Source organism: Trachypithecus francoisi, unplaced genomic scaffold (genome assembly GCF_009764315.1).
Source record: "Trachypithecus francoisi isolate TF-2019V2 unplaced genomic scaffold, Tfra_2.0 Lachesis_group13, whole genome shotgun sequence".
Classification (NCBI taxonomy): Eukaryota; Metazoa; Chordata; class Mammalia; order Primates; family Cercopithecidae; genus Trachypithecus; species Trachypithecus francoisi.
The window spans coordinates 18076431-18095834 of NW_022681458.1; the positions used below are offsets into that span (position 1 = coordinate 18076431).

The window sequence follows — 19404 nt, forward strand, 5'->3', positions numbered from 1 at the left end:
CTGCCTCAGCCTCCCAAAGTGCTGAGATTACCGGCGTGAGCCACCATGCCCGGCCTTTCCTTTTTGACCTAAATAACTAGTTCATTAAATCTAAGGTTAGCTTAAAAAATATCTCAGCTGTATAAAAGCTGGCTTTTAGATAGAAATAAGTAAGCTGATTTTAAAATTCACATGGATATTAAAAGCACCCAGAACAGCCAATCTTGAAAAAGAAGAACAAACTTGGATGACTTATATGTCTTAATTTTAAAATGTACTACAAAAGAACAGTAATTAAGACAGTGTGGTACTGGCAAAAGGATAGACAAATAGATCAACGGAGTCAATTTAAGAATCCAGAAATAAATCCTTATGTTATGGACAATTGAATTTCAACGGGGTGGTGAGAAAATTTAATGGGGAAAGAACAGTCTTTTCAACAAATGGTACTGAAATAACCAACAAGTAAAAGAATGAAGTTGTAACCCTTCCTTACACCACACAAAAAGTTAACTCAAATGGATCATACAACCTAAAGGTACGTATTAATCATCAAGTGTAAATGGTGCTTCAGGAAAAGCACAGTAAAAGGTAGAGACTAGTTCTAGCATTTTCTGAGAAATCTCCTTGGATCAAATGGCAATTTTTTTGTGATCTTAAAAGGCTGAGGACACATGAGGATGGTGTAGAGGAGTGGGAGTAGGGATGGAGCTTTAGAAGTGATGGCACCGCACAGACTGACCAAGCTCCAAAAAGTCTGTCTTTTGTTCAAGAAAAATAACAAACCAGAAGAGCAGGGTGGGGAGGAGACGAAGTTGAACTGTTGTGCCCTTTGAAAAGAACTTAGTTTGCATTCTAATGTACACAAATGCAGGCTTAGAAAATAACTATATGTAAAAGACAATGCGAAGGCAGCAGAAACTAGAGGCAAAGAAATTAGATAAAAAACAGTGAAAATACTTCTTTACCCTCTTCAATCAAAAGGCGAAGGTGGTGTGACACAGGACCAGCAGCTTCCAAGGGTGGCAAATGTTACAGCTGTTCCCCCAGTCCTTCCCAACAACTAATTCTGTATCTGAAGACAATACAGAATTAATTCATGAATTAGAACTGTAACAATACAAAGAGAGAAAAAGATCTTGGTGCCTTCCACCAAGACAGAAATACAAGAAGTAAAATAGGTGGTCAGTGGTTGGATGGTTGGCAGAAAGGAAATAAATATAGTCTTGAAAATACGGGTTTAAGATTCCTGTGAGTCATCCAAATATACATAAACTGTAAAACTTGAGAGGCCAGAGCTAGAGGCACACATTTTGGAGCCATAAAGAGAAGGATGAGAATGCCCTAAATAGAACACATAGGAAATCTACAAGATCAAGTTCAAGGACAGAAAACTTTGAAAAGAAACCAATCCATGGGCCGAGAAGGGGAAAGTACCACTGAGGAAACCAATAAAGGAGAAACTGGAGAGGACAGTGTTGCAAAAGCCAAGGGAGGGGAGAGCCACAGAGCAAGTGTTCAAGGGCATCAAATGCAGCCTAGTGATACCAGCCACACTCAATTAAGCCATTTGATTTTTCTAAAATGTTCTAGATAAATCAAGTAAAGTAACAAATTTGGACAACTGCATCTTATTTGCTAGGTGGCGCTAAAAAATCTTGAGAACTAGTCATAGATACTTTATGTTGCTACACCTTAGAACGAGCATAACTGTCAGAAGCGTTTGAACCAGAGCAACTCCATCTTCGGTGAGGCCTAGGAAAATGAGGCTGGGACTTCCTGGGCTGCATTCCCAGAAAACTAGGCATTCCGAGCCTCTGGGTGTTTACCGTTAAGGGAACAAATTAATAATGTTTAAAAAACAGACTCAGACTTGGGAGTGTCCAGATATCCTGGTATGTGGAGAACAAAGACATTCCTAATTTTGCTTTAAAGACAACATTGATTTTTGCAAAATACAGTAATTAAGAAAATTATTCCTTTATCACAAACCCTGTAGCAGAGCACATGTTCCCATGTATACCAACCAGCATTGTACCTAGGGTGGGTGCGTTCCTCCTCTTACTTTCAGGAGTCTCCTACTCTGTCCATGGAGTAGCTGTTCTTTCGCCACTTGATGTTCTCAATAAATTTGCTTCTACTTTGCACTGTGGACTCGCCCTGAATTCTGTCTTGCACAAGATCCAAGAACCTTCCCTTCGGGTCCAGATCAGGACCTCTGTCCTGTAGCATTATCTTTCTCTTTTTATTTATTTATTTTTTTATTCTTTTTTGAGACGAACTCTCGCTCTGTTGCCTGACTGGAGAGCAGTGGTGTGATCTTGGCTCACTGCAAGCTCCACCTTCCAGGTTCAAGCGATTTTCCTGCCTCAGCATCTTGAGTAGCTGGGACGACAGGTACCGGCCACCAAGTCCAGCTAATTTTTTGTATTTTTTAGTAGAGACGGGATTTCACCATGCTAGACAGAACATTATCTTTCAAAAGTAAAAGTTAACTTTAACAGCTAAATCTGTCAATCTTTTCTTTCACAGCTTCTAGGTTTCCAACTTAGTTTTAAAAGGTCTCACCTATCCAAAGGTTAAACTATTGGGTCTCCTGTATTTTTTCTAGTGTTTGCCTAATTTTTACATCTAGATCTTTAATTCAACGGAGTTTACTTTTCTATATTGTATGACGGTGAAAGCTAAACTCTTTCCTCTCAGATAAACTGCCTAAAGCATTTTTAAATAAACCACTCTTTTCTCAAATAAACAAAATGTCCTCTTCATTAATAATTTCTCATTCACACTTGGATGTGTTTCTAAACACCATTTTGTTCCTGCCATGTATTTGCCTACTGCTTTGCTAATACCCTTTTATACCAAATATAAATTTACAGCAATGTTTCTTTTTTTGTTTTGTTTTGTTTTTGTTTTTTGAGACGGAGTCTCGCTCTTTCGCCCAGGCTGGCTGGCAGTGGCGCGATCTCGGCTTACTGCAAGCTCCGCCTCCCGGGTTCACGTCATTCTCCTGCCTCAGCTTCCCGCACGCCCGGCTAATTTTGTCTTTGTATTTTTAGTAGAGACGGGGTTTCACTGTGTTAGCCAGGACGGTCTCAATTTCCTGACCTTTTGATCCGCCCACCCCAGCCTCCCAAAGTGCAATGTTTCTTAAATGTGGCCCATAGACCAATTATATCAGAATTACCTTAGAGGTTATTTAAAATGAAGATTCCTCAGATATGCCTCCCTATCTTCCTTACTGCCCCAATACTTAAAAAATTGAAAACTCTTGTGGCAGATTCATTTTTAAATTGCAACCACGCAGGTTTTTTTCTACACTAATGCTTGAGAACAACTGCTTTAAATATCTGGTAAGACCTTCACTACCCAAATTTTTCAAAATTCTCTTGTTGATTCTCATAGATTTATTCTCCTACAAAATCCAGAGGATTTAACATTTCTGTATGATGAAACACAACTTTAAAAGAATCAAAAGGAAAACAAGTATCCAGGAAAAAATGGTGACAAAATACACAAAGAGCTCCTATAAATTAAAATAAAAGGCAAGCAACACAAGGAAAATGGGCAGAGGGTATGAATCGGGAAGCCAAAAAAGAGGAAATAAAAGAGGAAGCCTGGAGGTTAAATACTGGATTTGACAATGTGAAGGTCTCCATTGACCTTAAACTTGAAAAGAGCTTAAGTGTTAAGGACCAAAGCTTAACTGAAGAGGGTTCAAGAAAGGGCAGAAAGAGAGTAAGTAGAAAGATCTCTAAAGAACAAAGCAATGGTAGCAAGCCAGGACAAAAGAAATTCTTTTGTTTTAAACATAAATACTAGAGCTTGTCTGCAGACTGATGGCTACCATCCAGCAGAGGAAAGTATTATGCAGAAGAGAGTCACACCCCGGAGGAGGAGGAGTGAGGGTGGGAGAAACAGGGACCCAGATGTGTGGGGACAGGAGCTTGTAGATTTTCTTCTGGGTGCTTCTATTTTCTCAGAGTAATAAGAAGCAAAATCATTGGATGGGAGGGAGGCAGAAAGGAAGATATTAAAAAATTAAGGAGGAAGTATAAAATAGTCATCTAGGAGAATGGGAGAATGAATGGTCATGGAAAAGGAGTAGCAAAGGCAGGTTGGAGTATGAAATAATAAGACCACAGTTTTAGAGGGATATTGAAATCACTAAGAATCACGACAGAGTAGTGTCAGGGTCACAGGAAGACATTTACAGATTTGGGGATGGGTAGTTAACTGTAACTAGTAGTAATATAGTCTGAAGATAAAACTTGGACACACACACACACACACACACACCCCCGAGAGACAGGGCAGTATTGTTTCAGTGGCAAAAAAACAAAAATAGAAAATAATCTAAAGATTCATTAATCAAAGAATGCCTGAAAAACATATATACCCATTGAACAGACTATTATGCGGCCATTAAAAATAAGCTCCATGTACATGCATTGACCTGGAAGAACTTCTATGATGCCTTGCCAGCTGAGAAGAATTGAACAGACTATTATGCGGCCATTAAAAATAGCTCCATGTACATGCATTGACCTGGAAGAACTTCTATGATGCCTTGCCAGCTGAGAAGAATGTACACCCGGGCGTGCCTGACTTCACGCCTGATGACAGAGAAAGATACAGGCAAGTCAAGGTTTTTAAGAAATTATCCCTAAATATCTAAATGCAGGTCAAAGTCCATTAATCTTTCACCATGAAGAATGTAACAACTCTCAACTTCACTAAACTCTCAGAACTGCTAATTAAAATAACAAGATGAATTAAGTTTAACAGCATTCAAAGAAAATGACCTATTACTACTTACACAACAAAGATGAGCAAACAAAATCTTGAAATATAAAACTGTGTGATAAATAGCTAGGTTCAAACATCTGAAATGTGTTTTTAAAATGTTCTATGCAAATGGTCAGCTGTATATATCAAAGAGTTATTTACATCTTATATTTTAATTAGCAATTGTTTTAAATCATAATGATCAAGCATAAGGAAGATCTCTTCTCTGTATGACCTCTATTATTTGAGAGGAAGAACACAGGTGACTTGGAAAGAGTGGAGGAAGAGGAGACCAGACAGGATTTTGTGTCATTCACATCTTGTGTTATGAAACAACTGTACATAAAGTAATAGAGCTTAACCACCACCCAGGAAATCACTTACAAATGATAAACTTCCCAAGGGTATAAAGCGGATGTTAAAATAAACTTTTTGTTAAAAACAGCTATTAAAGAATATTATTAATATAATAATCAAATGCCCTGTAACAACTCCCAATTTTTCAAAAAAAAAAAAAAAAATGCTACAAATGCTCATATGAAAGCCTTCTGCCAGGAGTGGTGGCTCATGACTGTAGTCTCGGCTACAAAGGAGGCTGAGGTGGGAGGATCTCTTGAGCCCAGAGGTTGAGGCTGTGGTGTGCCGTGATCGCACCAAAGCACTCCAGCCTGAGCAACAGAGCAAGACTTTGTGAAAAGACAAAGTCAGAAAGAAAGAAACCCTGTGAGAAAAAACAACCCTGTGAGGTGAGAAGGGGCAGGGAAGGCATGGGGAGGCGAGGGAAGGGAAGGAGAGGGAAAGGAGGCAGAAAGCGGGAGAAGGGGGAGGAGAGAAAAAAATAGAAGAGAGAAGGAAGAAAAAGAGAAAAGAGAGAAGGAAGAAAAGCTTCCATCAGAGATGATGTGTTTTCCTAAGAGAAAAACAGGAAAAAAGTAGGTTGCCACAGGGATCACTTTCAGACTAATGTATCAAATGGTTCTGCCTGCTTAGATCTGGGGTTTTAAGAATCTCTTAGGCACACGAGAGATATAACATGTGGTACCTCAACCCAAAATTGGCAGACTTGTGAAATTAACCTCCACAAAACTCGTGGACTGAACAAAGAAAATGGGAGTCACCCTCAGAATCTAAGACATGTACAATGTCTACAGGAGGGAAGAACTCAACAATGGTATTATATTCGCACTCTACTAACAGAGCAAGCAGACATTTTATGCCCCTCACGTCCACCACCATCATGAAAAGGAACCTGAAAACTCAACTTGCAGAGCAGGGGAAGAGCCCCAACACTTAGAAATGCTCCCACAAAGTCAAACGCAGCAGAGGATGAGGACGGGCGAAGAGAGGACAGAAAAGGAGAAAATACTGCAGACGGGGCATCTTGATATGCCACAATTTAATTCTCGGTTAATCCTGACCCACCACTCAATCTGATTTCCTCCTCTGTATTTTTCTTTCAGCCTACCACACTCAGGCATCAATACTATACAACTGTTCATATCTGCAAATAACACTAATAATAACATGGCTTAGCATTTTATCTCTAATTAAGTATAAATGAGCGGCTTGCACAATGCTGGGTATCAAGGAATCCGTATTTGCTAGCGTGAAATGTGGCTGCAATTTTTCACCAAGCTAGCAATAAATGGGAAACAATTCTGAGCGCAGGCAAACAAGGACAGTGAAGGGAACTTTTTATATTATCTCATTTAATTCTCACAAACGCCAATTTCAAACAGATTGTGCCCAAAGGCACTTACAACTAGCAGGTAAGGTAGGATTTTAACCTACATGTCTCCCAAGGCATGTCCAAACTTTTTAATGCCCCCACACTCTCTTAATAAACTCTATGGTTAATATCTTATTGTTGGGGAGAAAAAAGTGTCCTTTAGTACACTACTTCTGAGATTCTCCTTTCCACAAAAGTTAGGTGACAGTCATACACACTCTACAGAGACTGAAAGAGTCCCAGAAGAATGACGCAAATCATGTATTATGAATTAGGAAACTAGGGTCAAGAAGGGCAGAAAGAACTATTTCCTACCCAGATTTAGTCTCTCAGAGTTGTAACAGAAAGTGCAACCAGAGACTATTATTTACTATCAGGAAAGAGTTTCTTTTTAGAGGGGCACCCTGGTTCTCACAAACATGTTTGCTTCTCAGGCATCCAAAGCTAAAAGCATAATAATACACACCTAGTTCAACAGAATGGTTTTAAAACATTTACTTACTATATATCCTGCTGCCTCCCTCCCCAAAAAAGCAGACATAAAAGTAGGAAAGTTGTTTTAAATTCTTACAAATATCAACAACACACAGACAAACTTATTATGCGTAATACAGTGGTTCTTACTGTATTTAGTAAAGACAAAGAATTTTTCCTCTCCAAATCCCAACACAATCTTTCAACAACTTCAAAGATTTCAACTATGACCACACAGTTGCAATGTATGACATCGCAATGACTACAAGACTGAAATCGAGATTGTCAATCCATGTAAGAACTTCCTTAATACAAAAATAAAATTGTCAACAAGACTCTGGACAGGAAATCAATTAAAAACATTATTAGAAGATTCAGTCATATTACTATCTGGATTAGATAAAGTTTCACTTTACAACTAGGAAGCTTTATGAGGAAATAATAATTTGGTATTTTATTTTTAAGAAAACTATTAAGCCTATATTTATTTTAACCTCAGAAAATGAAACGTTAGCATTAAAGATATATATTGGAAAGAAGGGAGGGAGGAACATTTATTATAGCAAGTCTTTCCCATGAATACATCTAAATTAAAAAGCAGTTTAACAAAGCCAATTCTTTAAGTTTCAGCTATCCAGTGTAATTTTAAAATTGTTTCAGTCCTATTAGTATGATAGCGGAAATAACAGTACGACACTTGAGTACTCTCCTGAACTATAAATACAGTCCCCTCGATTTCCCCAAAACTGATCAAGACTCATTATTTCTTTAAAAAACAGTTTTTATCCCCTCTTCTAGATAAAAATAAATAGGAAACAGAAATCAGGCAAGGGAATATACATCTTTTTCAGTTAGATTCACAACACGGATTTTAAATACATATACACACATGCATATGTGCATAAACACATACACTAGACTAGATGAGCTCTGCTGCCAATTACTAAGAGCTCATGAGCAGGTCACTAAATCTTAATTTGCTCACATTAATATTGATGCAGTTCAACTAGATCAATTTTAAGACTATATTCTACTGATGCCTAGGGTTCCCAAAATTGATTAAGACAATACTGAATAGGATTCTTTATTCTTTTAGTACTATTCCTTATTTATTCCAATTATTTCCTACAAAATGATTAATGAGAAAGTCAGCTATACAAATATTTCAGGAGAACATGAACTATTAGATTACTTAATGACATCAACCTGGCTCATCAATATTTGAGGATCTTCATAATTCCAACTCAATCCAGCTACGTACTACATTTGGCACTACATGAACCTGTACCAAGTAGAGTGAACAGACAGACTAATTTTTAAGTGACGGTTATGTGTGTTGAAGTAACAAATTCACTTTTAAATATACCTCTTTTCGGCCAGGCGCAATGGCTCACGCCTGTAATCCCAACACTTTGGAAGGCTGAAGTGGGCAGATCACTTGAGGCCAGGAATTCAAGGTCAGCCTCGCCAACATGTAAAAAAACCCCTCTCTACTAAAAAATATAAAAATTAGCCAGGTGTGGTGGTACGCACCTGTAATCCCAGCTACTTGGGAGGCTGAAGCACGAGAATCACCAGAGCCTAAGAGATAGAGGTTGCAGTGAGCCATGATCACGCCACCGCACCCCAGTCTGGGCAACAGACCAAGATTCTGTCTCAAAAATAAATAAATAAATAAATAAATAAACAAACAAACTTCTTTTTCCCCCAGTACAAAATAAAAAATAAAATTAAAGAAAATCCAAAGGCCAGAGGAAAAATGCAACATTTCCAAACATACAAAAAAAAAGTCAGCAAAAGTAAATATAATGAACAAAGTATGCATATTTGAGAGAAGATAGCTCCTCTGGTTATGTTTAACCTTTGAGAATGTAAAAGAATTCAAGTTTCTGAAGATTTTCAAGATGATTTTAAAATGCTTATTCCATTTATAAGAGCTACAATAGCTTAAGATAATTTTGCAAGCTAAGTCTACCCAGAATATATTTTATTTAATTTTAATGATTTATATATCATTCAGTAAGATTACTTAGATGTTTCCTTTTCTCTTCCTCCATTTCCCTTCCCACCCCCAAAAGCCCAGTTTCTTATCTGTAGTTTGCATGGAGCATCTAAAAAAACAAAATTAAGAAAAGGCAAATAACATATAATTAGAACTTGTAAGTATGTTGTGGAAATACACAGAATTACCTGCATCACAATTAACATATTGCCTTCATTTGTACCATGTGAAGATTAAACAGCTAAAAATGAGGTTTAAACACCCAATTACTTCCTTTAGTCAATAGACTCGTGTTGCATTCAAATATTACTCACTTTTTTATCTTTAAATTCTTTACAACATGTTTTCTTCTTCCTACAAATTCCCAATTAGTTTACCACTAAAAAAAGCTTTTCCTGAACAACATGTTTCAAAACAAGTGCTCAAAAACCAGATTACATTTTAAAAAACAGAAGACACAGAAAAAAGGATCACCTTAAGTAGCTATGAGAAATATCTGGCCCAACTCTTAAAAAACATTTTCCTCTGAAACCAAGGGAGGAGCAAACTTGCTGCTGTCTCCGTCTCCTTCCCTACTTCTCACTAGGTCACTTTCACATACAAATTCAAATTTGCTTCCCTACATATTTTAAGAAGTTTAAAATGTTTCAATCCGACAATAACACAAAGGACATGTACAAATGTGAATTAACTTCCATTTTTACATTATCTCTTAAATCATGGGACTTCTGAACATAAGCAATTTCCAAGTGTGAAAAGGTTGAGTTCTAAGTTTCGGGATTTAAGACACTGGGTTTCCCAAGTAGTTCATGACATTCCCTTTAGTTCATCGTACAGTTAACCTAAATAACATGACAATGAGTCTTACTTCTCTTTTTAGGCAAAATTATGACAAAGTTATCTTTGTCACTGTACCATAGTACTTCTTCCCTGTGCACCGCCCTCCCACATCAGTTTCTGACGTCCTTTTCCCTCCTCAAATATCCTAAGTACCCTACTGAGCACACGTAAATGCACTGAAACTCCAAAACCACTTCTTCACCTACCCAAACCTAGCTGATCCTCACGAGTAATTAGTCATTTCTATAAATGTCTTCCTATTTAAAATCTATCACTTAATATGCCATAATTATCTTTGCAATTTCAATTTTATTGTAAATCTACTAAACTGTCTTAATGCATTCTTAGTTAAGAATTCAAAGTTCGGAGTTCCCATAACCCATTAACTACTAAAAGAAATTTGTAGAGGAGTACTGTGTTACAATGGGTTTACTTAGTCACTTCAAAAGCACTCTTAATTTGATCATGTATATCCCTCAAAGAGACGTAGACATAGACATGTCTAAAACAAAGTGAGGCATACTATTAAAGTGGACAGAGTATATTCCTTTTTCCATCACATCTATTTCTCTAAAAGAGGACAATCTTGGATACGCAAACAAACTGTCTGGAAAGATACACTCCATGAAAATAAGGGATAATCCCTAGCAAAAGACCCAGGGGGAACAGAGGAGTTTCCTGTTTACTTAGATGCTCCTACATTGCTTACAGTTTTTAATAATAAACATATTACTTGTGTGATTTCCTTTTAAAATCAGTTAAAAATGTCAAGATTAATACATTCAACTGATGTGAAAAAAGACTTTGAAATGAGATCCTGAAAAGGAAGATGTCAACTATCATGATTCTAATGGATAAAATGCTTACTGCCTTTACGTCATCAAAGCACTTTACCAACAGAGACTATTTCCTATAGCAGTCCTATACTCAATTTTATTTTCATTTCACAGAATGATAAAAACCTTCAGGTCACTTGATCCTTAAATTTTTGCCCTAAAATTTCATAAACTCTAATTCACTTCAGATGACACAGAAAGAAATAAAATTATGCTATATTTCTTATGCCCCATGACAACTGCAATAACCATGCAGAACCTTCTATAGGTTGACAAAAAGCCCTTGAAACTACAATCTCTACTAAAATGTAGTTACAAATTTACAGTAACATTAATACAAATTTTAAATGACCATCACATATTAAAATGTTAATAAGTCTAATTCATGCTAAACTATCCAAAATAAAGAGGCTACTGAATTCAAATCCCTTGCAGACACTTAGTGAAATTCAAGTTAAGGAAAGGAAGCTAGACAGTATTGCTCAATGACATGGTTTAATGTCCCAATTGATTTATATGGAATTAAAGTAAGTATAAAACTATTTTCTATAACTGTCACAGTTCTACAATCATAAAATGAGAATTACAATTTTTTGATCAGTTTAACCATAATTGGTTTTAACCTAATATATTTTATAACAAAAGAAATCTATTGTAATAAAAAATTAAATATTTTACCAGTTGACAATGGTAGGAGGTACTAGGTGCTTCAAAGATACGCGCCCTTGTGTCAAAACCTGTCAAAATAAACATAAAAAAGACAATCATTACTACTCATGGTCCAGTTAATCAGAGCCGAATGCTAACCTTTTCCTGGAAGTATTTTACTTCTAAACCTCACATGAAAAGTTTCTGGTGAGTTTTTCCGGAAACACCAATCTATCACACTACCTAACAATATTTTTATCATGTAACCTTTCTTCAAAAATATATAGTACACACACTACACACCAGTAAGAATACCCAAAACCCAAAACACTAATACCACCAAATGCTTGCAAGGATGTGGAGAAACTCTCATTCATTGTGGTGGGAATGCAAAATGGTACAGCCACTATGGAAGTTTGACAGTGTCATATAAAACTAAACATACCCCATATATATGATCCAGCAACCACAGTGCTTGGTATTTACCCAAGAGTTGAAAACATGTCCACAGCAGCTTGATCATAATTGCCAAAAGTTGGAAGCAATCAACATATCTTTCAATAAAGTCATGGTTAAATTGTGCTACATCCAGACAATGGAAAATGAGTCAGTGTTAAAAAGAAATGAGCCATCAAGACATGACAAGATATGAAGGAAATTTAAATGCATATTACAAAGGGAAAGAAGACAATCTGAAAATGCTATGTACTATATGTTTCCAACTATATGACATTCTGGAAAAGGAAAAGCTATGGAGATGGTAAAAGGATCCATGGTTGCCAGAGGTTAGGGCACAGAGGGAGATGAACAGGCAGAGCACAAAAGGACTTTTAGGACAGTAAAGCTATTCTGTACGTACTATAACGGTAGATACATGTCATCATGTATTTGTTAAAACCTACGGAGGGCACAATACTAAGAGTGACCCCTAACGTAAACTATGGACTTTGGGTGGTAATGATGTGCCAATGTAGGTTCATCAGTTATAACCAATGTAGCACTCTCAGGAGGCAGGGGGATGCCGATAAAGAGGGAGGCTATGCCTGTGTAGGGGAAGGGGCATATGAAAAATCTCTGCACCTTCCTCTCAATTTTGCTGTACACCTAAAACTGCTCTAAAAAATAAAATTTATTATAAAAAATACGGTATTTCCAAAACTCAAAAAGTATACTATAAAGACTGTGTTCATTTACCCATGATAATACAGAATAGTATTAAGATGTACACGTGGTGATATTAATACATTGCTTATAAAAAACACTTTTAAATCTTATTTCAATGATTTTCTCTACCACCTGTGAAGCAAATAGGTTAGCAGTCATTACACAGTTATTTTTAAGAATATATTAACAAGTAGAGCTTAAAGTAGGTTAGTAGTCATTATACAGTTATTTTTAAGAATATATTAACAAGTAGAGCTAAAAGCTAAGGTTTTTTGAATCACTTAATTCAACATACATACCACTGCTTCATTAACTTTTAATTCATTATTAATTTTTGTAAAAACGGACAGACCTTGTAGCCATAAAAAAGAATGAGTTCATGTCCTTCGCAGGGACATGGATGAAGCTGGAAGCCACCATTCTCAGCAAACTAACACAGGAACAGAAAAGAAACACCACACGTTCTCTCACTCATAAGTGGAAGCTGAAGAATGAGAACACATGGATATAGGGAGGGGAACCTCATACGCCGGGGCCTGGAGGTGAGTGGGGTAAAATAATAAATACATAAATAAATTAAAAAAAAAAAAAAAAGTCAGGCATGGTGGCTCATGCCTGTAATCCCAGCACTTTGGGAGGCTGAGGCGGGTGGATCACCTGAGATCAGGAGTTCGAGACCGGCCTGACTAATATGGTGAAACCCTGTCTCCACTAAAATTACAAAAATAAGCCAGGCGTGGTGGCGTGCACCTGTAGTCCCAGCTACTCAGGAGGCTGAGGCAGCAGAATCGCTTGAACCCAGGAGGCAGAGGCTGCAGTGAACCGAGATTGTGCGACTGCATTCCAGCCTGGGTGACAAAGTGAGACTCTTGTCTCAAAAAAAAAAAAGACAAACCTTAAACTCAGATACCACTGGGTTCAGAATCCCTGCTGTTTCGTATTAGCTATGACTCCAGACAAGGTCATGCATCTATTCATCCAGGGGGAAATAACTTAAAAATCTTCTTGTTATTAATAATTTCTTATGCCAGTTTCCCAGTTTCCTCATATGTAAATGAGAATGGTGCTATCTATAAATAATTCATATCCATATTTGTAGAATTTCTATAAATAAAAAAGAGCAACAGGAGAAAGCAGGCTATGTATATTAACAGAAAATTCCACATTGTTTATTACCTATTAAAAATGGTCAACCTCATTAATTATCAAGGAAATACAAATTAAAACAGCATCATTTCCTCCATTAAATTTTTTTTTTTTTTGAGGCAGAGTCTCCTCTGTCGCCCAGGCTGGAGTGCAGTGGCCGGATCTCGGCTCACTGCAAGCTCCGCCTCCCGAGTTTACGCCATTCTCCTTCCTCAGCCTCCCATGTAGCTGGGACTACAGGCGCCCGCCACCTCGCCTGGCTAGTTTTTTGTATTTTTTTAGTAGAGACGGGGTTTCACCGTGTTCGCCAGGATGGTCTCGATCTCCTGACCTCGTGATCCACCTGTCTCGGCCTCCCAAAGTGCTGGGATTACAGGCTTCAGCCACCGCGCCCGGCCAAATTTTGTTAATGAAAAAAATTCACAAGTGTTGGCAAGAATATGGCAAACAAGATACATCTTCACACTCTTAGGGAAGTACAGCCAGTTAAGAGAGCAATTTGGCAGCATCTAGCAAAAGCTGAAAATGTGGACTCCTATGACCCAGCAATCCCTTTTGAGAAACATGCCCTGGAGAAACTTACGTGCCATGCTTACTTTACACTGCTTTGTTTATTAAATGGCCCAAGGTGACAGGTCCTACTAGGTATGTAATTGGCCCTCAATAAATGTTAAAAACTCTTCAACAAGTATTTATTAAATGCCTTACTCAACTCCAGACCTGACACTTTGCATTCTAAGAATGACACCATAGTACTGAAAAAAAAGAATTCCTAGTCAGTGGTAGAGCCTGACAAATCACTTTAACACGGCAAAAACTATGAGAAGTGCATCAGCTGCATTAGGAAAACTGGCGATTGCAGCCTTTTGTCTAGGGTGGAGAAGGTCAAGGAAATCACTATAAACTGAGTTGATGTATGTATTTTTGTTCAAGCAGACAAAAACTGCAGGCAGTAATAACAATTATTTATACAAGAAAATAGAAATTTCAGAAGACTCTTTAAGTAGTTGTGGTAAGCTGAATAAAGGATCTCAAGGGTATCGGGCCCTAATCCCTAGGATCTGCAAATGTTACCTTATTTGGAAAAAGACTCTAGATTACCCAGTGGTCCCTAAATGCCCTCACAAATGTCCTTATAAATAGTGGCAGAAGGAGATTCGACACACATGAAGGAGATGATGACATGAAGATGGAGCAGAGAGATTGGAAGATGCTGGCCTGAAAGATTGGACTGATAACAGGGAATGCCAGCAGCCACTAGAAGCTGAAAGAGGCAAGGAACACGTTCTTCCCTGGGGCCTTCAAAACTCTGCTGATACTTCGATTTCAATCCAGTAACACTGATTTGAACTTCTGGTCTCTATTAACGTTAACAGAATAAATTTCTATTGTTGCAGTGGCCCTAGAAAACAAATGCCTCATTGCCGCCATGCATGTTTGCTGCCCTAACTGGTTGAAACATTATCCAGATCTCTTAAAAGTCTTCTAACTTTTATTAGCAGGGGGATGACATACTCGGATTAGCAGAGGGATGACATACTCGGATCTCTGTTTCATAATGTTAAACCTGGTGCCAATGTTGAGAATTTATTTGTGGAAAAAGAAACTAGAAACAGGAAAACCATTTAAAAATTCAAAATCCAGACAGAAGATAAAGTTCTTAATCATCAGGTATTTGTGAAAAACCATCACTATTAAAGAAAGAGACAAACAGCAAAGAAAAGGTGCCTCAGTGGAAACAGACAATGTAGGAAATGTGGGAAATTTTTAAGTATGTCTATGCAATATTCTCAAAGGCATAAGAGAGGCTATTGCCATCTATGAAACAAGAATGGGATGCTATATATTAACAGAAGGAATAAAAATAAGAAAAAGCTCTTTGAAATTAATAGCAGCTGAAATTAAGGAGTCAACACAAGTGTCAGAAAATGAGGTGGAGACTCTTTTCCAGATAAAGAAGAGCATAAGCAAATGGGGTAGAATATAGAAAATTTGATTCTCATTTTAAAAAACAAAGTGTTAAATAAATCCAAGAGATTCAAGTCCCATTACAAGGTTTCCAGAAATAAAAAGAAAAAGCGAACAAAGAGGCTGAAATTCCTAAAACATTTTGCAAGCAGAAATTCCTGAAGCATTCTGCAATATAATATCCCACAGCTGATAAATACTAGTCTTCAGTTTGAGAGGACTGGGCAGATCAATGAGGGAAAAGATAACTGACTTCTAGACACAGCCATGTAAATTATCAAAGCACACAGTATAAGAATATCCTCAAATCTTCCTAAAAAAAAAAAAAAAACCGGAAAGTCTGGCTGGGCGTGGTGGCTCACGCCTGTAATCCCAGCACTTCCGGAGGCCGAGGCAGTGGATCACCTGAGACCAGCCTGACCAGTAAGGAGAAACCTGTCTCTACTAAAAATACAAAATTAGTCCGGCATAGTGGCGCATGCCTGTAATCCCAGCTACTAGGGAGGCTGACTGACACAGGAGAATCACTTGAACCCGGGAGTGGGAGGCCGTGGTGAGCCAAGATCGCGCCATTGTACTCCAGCCTGGGCAACAAGAGCAAAACTCCGTCTCAAGAAAAACAACAACAACAAAAAAAACGCAAGCCACCTACAAATAAGGTGATTCTATAACTGATCAACAAACAAGGATACATATCAGAATAAAAGGAGATACTATTAAAAAGTGTGGTTTGGGGCCGCGTGCGGTGGCTCACGCCTGTAATCCCAGCACTTTGGGAGGCCAAGACGGGCGGATCACGAGGTCAGGAGATCCAGACCATCCTGGCTAACACAGTGAAACCCCGTCTCTACTAAAAATACAAAAAATTAGCCGGGTGCGGTGGCGGGTGCCTGTAGTCCCAGCTACTGGGGAGGCTGAGGCAGGAGAATGGCGTGAACCCGGGAGGCGGAGCTTGCAGTGAGCCGAGATCCGGCCACTGCACTCCAGCCTGGGCGATAGAGCGAGACTCCGTCTCAAAAAAATAAATAAATAAATAAATAAATAAATAAACAAACAAACAAACAAACAAACTGTGTGATTTGGGCCGGGTGCGGTGGCTCACGTCTGTAATCCCAGCACTTTGGAAGGCCAAGGCGGGCAGATCACAAGATCAGGAGATCGAGCCCATCCTAGCTAACACAGTGAAACCCCATCGCTACTAAAAATACCAAAAATTAGCTGCATGTGGTGGCACCTGCCTGTAATCCCAGCTACTCAGGAGGCTGAGGCAGGGAAATTGCTTGAAGTTAGGAGGCAGAAGTTGCAGTGAGCCAAGATCAACGCCACTGCACTCCAGTCTGGGCGACAGAGCGAGACTCTGTCTCAAAAAAAAAAAAAAAAGGTGTGATCTAGGGGTATTCCAGACAAATCAGGATATATGGTCACCCTTCCTGTAAGGCAGGAATTCTCAACCCCCGGGTCACAGACCTGACAGGAAGTAAGCAACAGCAGGTGAACAAGTACTACCACCAGAGTTCTGCCTCCTGTCAGAACAGCAGCTGCATCAGATTCTCACAGGAGCAGGAACTGCGCATGCAAGGGTTCTAGGTTGTCCACTCCTTATGAGAATCTAATGCCTGATGATCTGAGGTGGAGCAGTTTCATCCCAAAACTACGCCCCACCCCTATGCCTCCTCGACCCCTGTCCGTGGAAAAACTGTCTTTCACGAAACTGGATCCCTGGTGCCAAAACACTTGGAGACCGCTGTTATAAAGGAGTAAGAATCATCATACTGGCACCAGATGTCTCAGAAACACAGGAAGGCAGGCAACTATGAACAAGGCCTTAAAAGTTTTAAGGGAAAGTTTTAACTTAGAATTCTACTCTCAGCTAATTTCCCAATCAACTGCAAGTACAATAAAGAAATTTTCAGACTTGCAAGGACTTAGAAAATTTATATTCCACAAATACACTTTACTAAGAAATTACTTTAAAAAGTCCTCAAGCATGTGCATATATTTCTTTAAGTTTTAAAACAATTTTTTTTGGCCAGAATGATCTGAAGTTTTGTTACCTAGCTTACAAGAGCTAATATAATGCTGATTCCAAAACCTGACATACCACATAGGACAATCTCTTTAATGAATATGAGGAAAAAATCCTAAAATGTCAGCACATCTAATCCAGCTGAGTTAAAAGAATGATATACCATAACCAAGCATGGTTTGTTTACTGTGAGTGCAAAGATGCTTCACCATGAGAATTCTTCATTACTACCATTCTCTATATTTAACAGGCTAAGTAGGAGGGGAAAGGTGTGAGCAACACCTTATACTTTCTTAAGTATTTAAGAAAAATGAGGCCAGGCGCAATGGCTCACACCTATAATCCCAGCACTTTGGACAGGTGGACCACCTGAGGTCAGGAGTTCGTGACCAGTCTGGCCAACATGATGAAACCCCATCTCTACTAAAAATACAAAATTAGCTGGGTATGGTGGCGCATGCCTGTAATCCCAGCTGCTTGGGAGAATGAGGCAGGAGAATTGCTTGAACCCGGGAAGTGGAGGTTGCAGTAAACCGAGATCACATCACTGCACTCCAGCCTGGGTGACAAGAGTGAAACTCCATCTCAGGGGTGGGGCGGGGAGTGAATATCAATTATTAACTTTTAAAGGAACATCTTACTCAGAAACAAAATTGCTTAAACTTCAAAACAGTATATTTATTAGAAATCAACATTAAACATCATACTGAAAAGCAACTTCCATCCAAGTAAGGGACAACAAGGCCAACTATGATCATAATTATTGTACATCAAGAAGGCTCTAACTCTATGCTGTCCAACGTGGTAACCACAAGTGCCACTGCGCACTCAGTGGCTAGTCCAAACTGAGATGTGATCTAAGTGTAAAATACACATGGGATTCCAAAGACCTAGTAGTAAAAAAAGAACGTAAAACAGTTAACTAATAAATTTTATATTGAATATATACACTGAAATAAGATTTTGGATATATTACATTAAATAAAATGTATTAAAATCAATTGCCTACTAGAAGTGTAGAACTACATATATGGCTTATATTTATGGTTCTCAATGCATGCCTTCTGAACAGCACTGCACTTTAGCCAATGCAATGAAAAAACAAATCAACAGTTATGAATACTGAAAAAGATAGAGTCATTATTGTGTGCAGATAAGTGCCTGTCTGACAAGAAAATCTGCAGGAATCATTTGAAAAATATCCAACCAGAGGCAGAATTGACAAAGATAACTGAATACCAAGTAAATAATACAAATTGACAGTTTTTTTAATATACTATTAATCACCAGTTAGAAATTGAAATGGAAATATAGTTACAATAGCAAAAGCAAGTTTGAAATACTTCATGTAACATAGCATTCATATTTACATATGGATGTCTGTGTGTGTAAAATGCTACTGATAGACACACACACAAAAAACCCTGAATATATGAAAAGACAGACTTGTTCCTGGGTAGAAAGGATAAATGTAATTCTGCCAAAATTAACCCATAAACCAAATGCAATCCCAATTAAAATCCTACTAGGATTTTTCTTACGTGTTTGTTTTGTATGCTTATGTGATATATTAATTCTAACATTTATCTGGAAGAAGAAACTTTGAGAAACAGCATATTTAATGCACATTTGCCATATTCTGTATCAAAACACTAATTGTTTTAATACAGAATTTTAAAACCAGAAATAGTCATGGGACTTACGTATATGGCAATAGTGATATTGCAGATCAGCAGGTAAAAAATTATTCAGTAAGTTACACAGCATCAAAGAAAATTTTTAACTGAGGTAGCAGCTGAATTAA

The 19404-nt window shown here is 38.0% G+C and overlaps 1 protein-coding gene across 1 annotated transcript in view; it reads right to left on the reverse strand.

Moving 5' to 3' along the window:
• Positions 1-19404, reverse strand: part of ACSL3 (acyl-CoA synthetase long chain family member 3) — an 83416-nt gene that overhangs the window by 43399 nt on the left and 20613 nt on the right. Inside the window, exon 2 of the mRNA XM_033230064.1 lies at positions 11327-11385. The gene's annotated coding sequence lies outside the window, so the exon portion shown is untranslated. The remainder of the gene's footprint in view (positions 1-11326; positions 11386-19404) is intronic.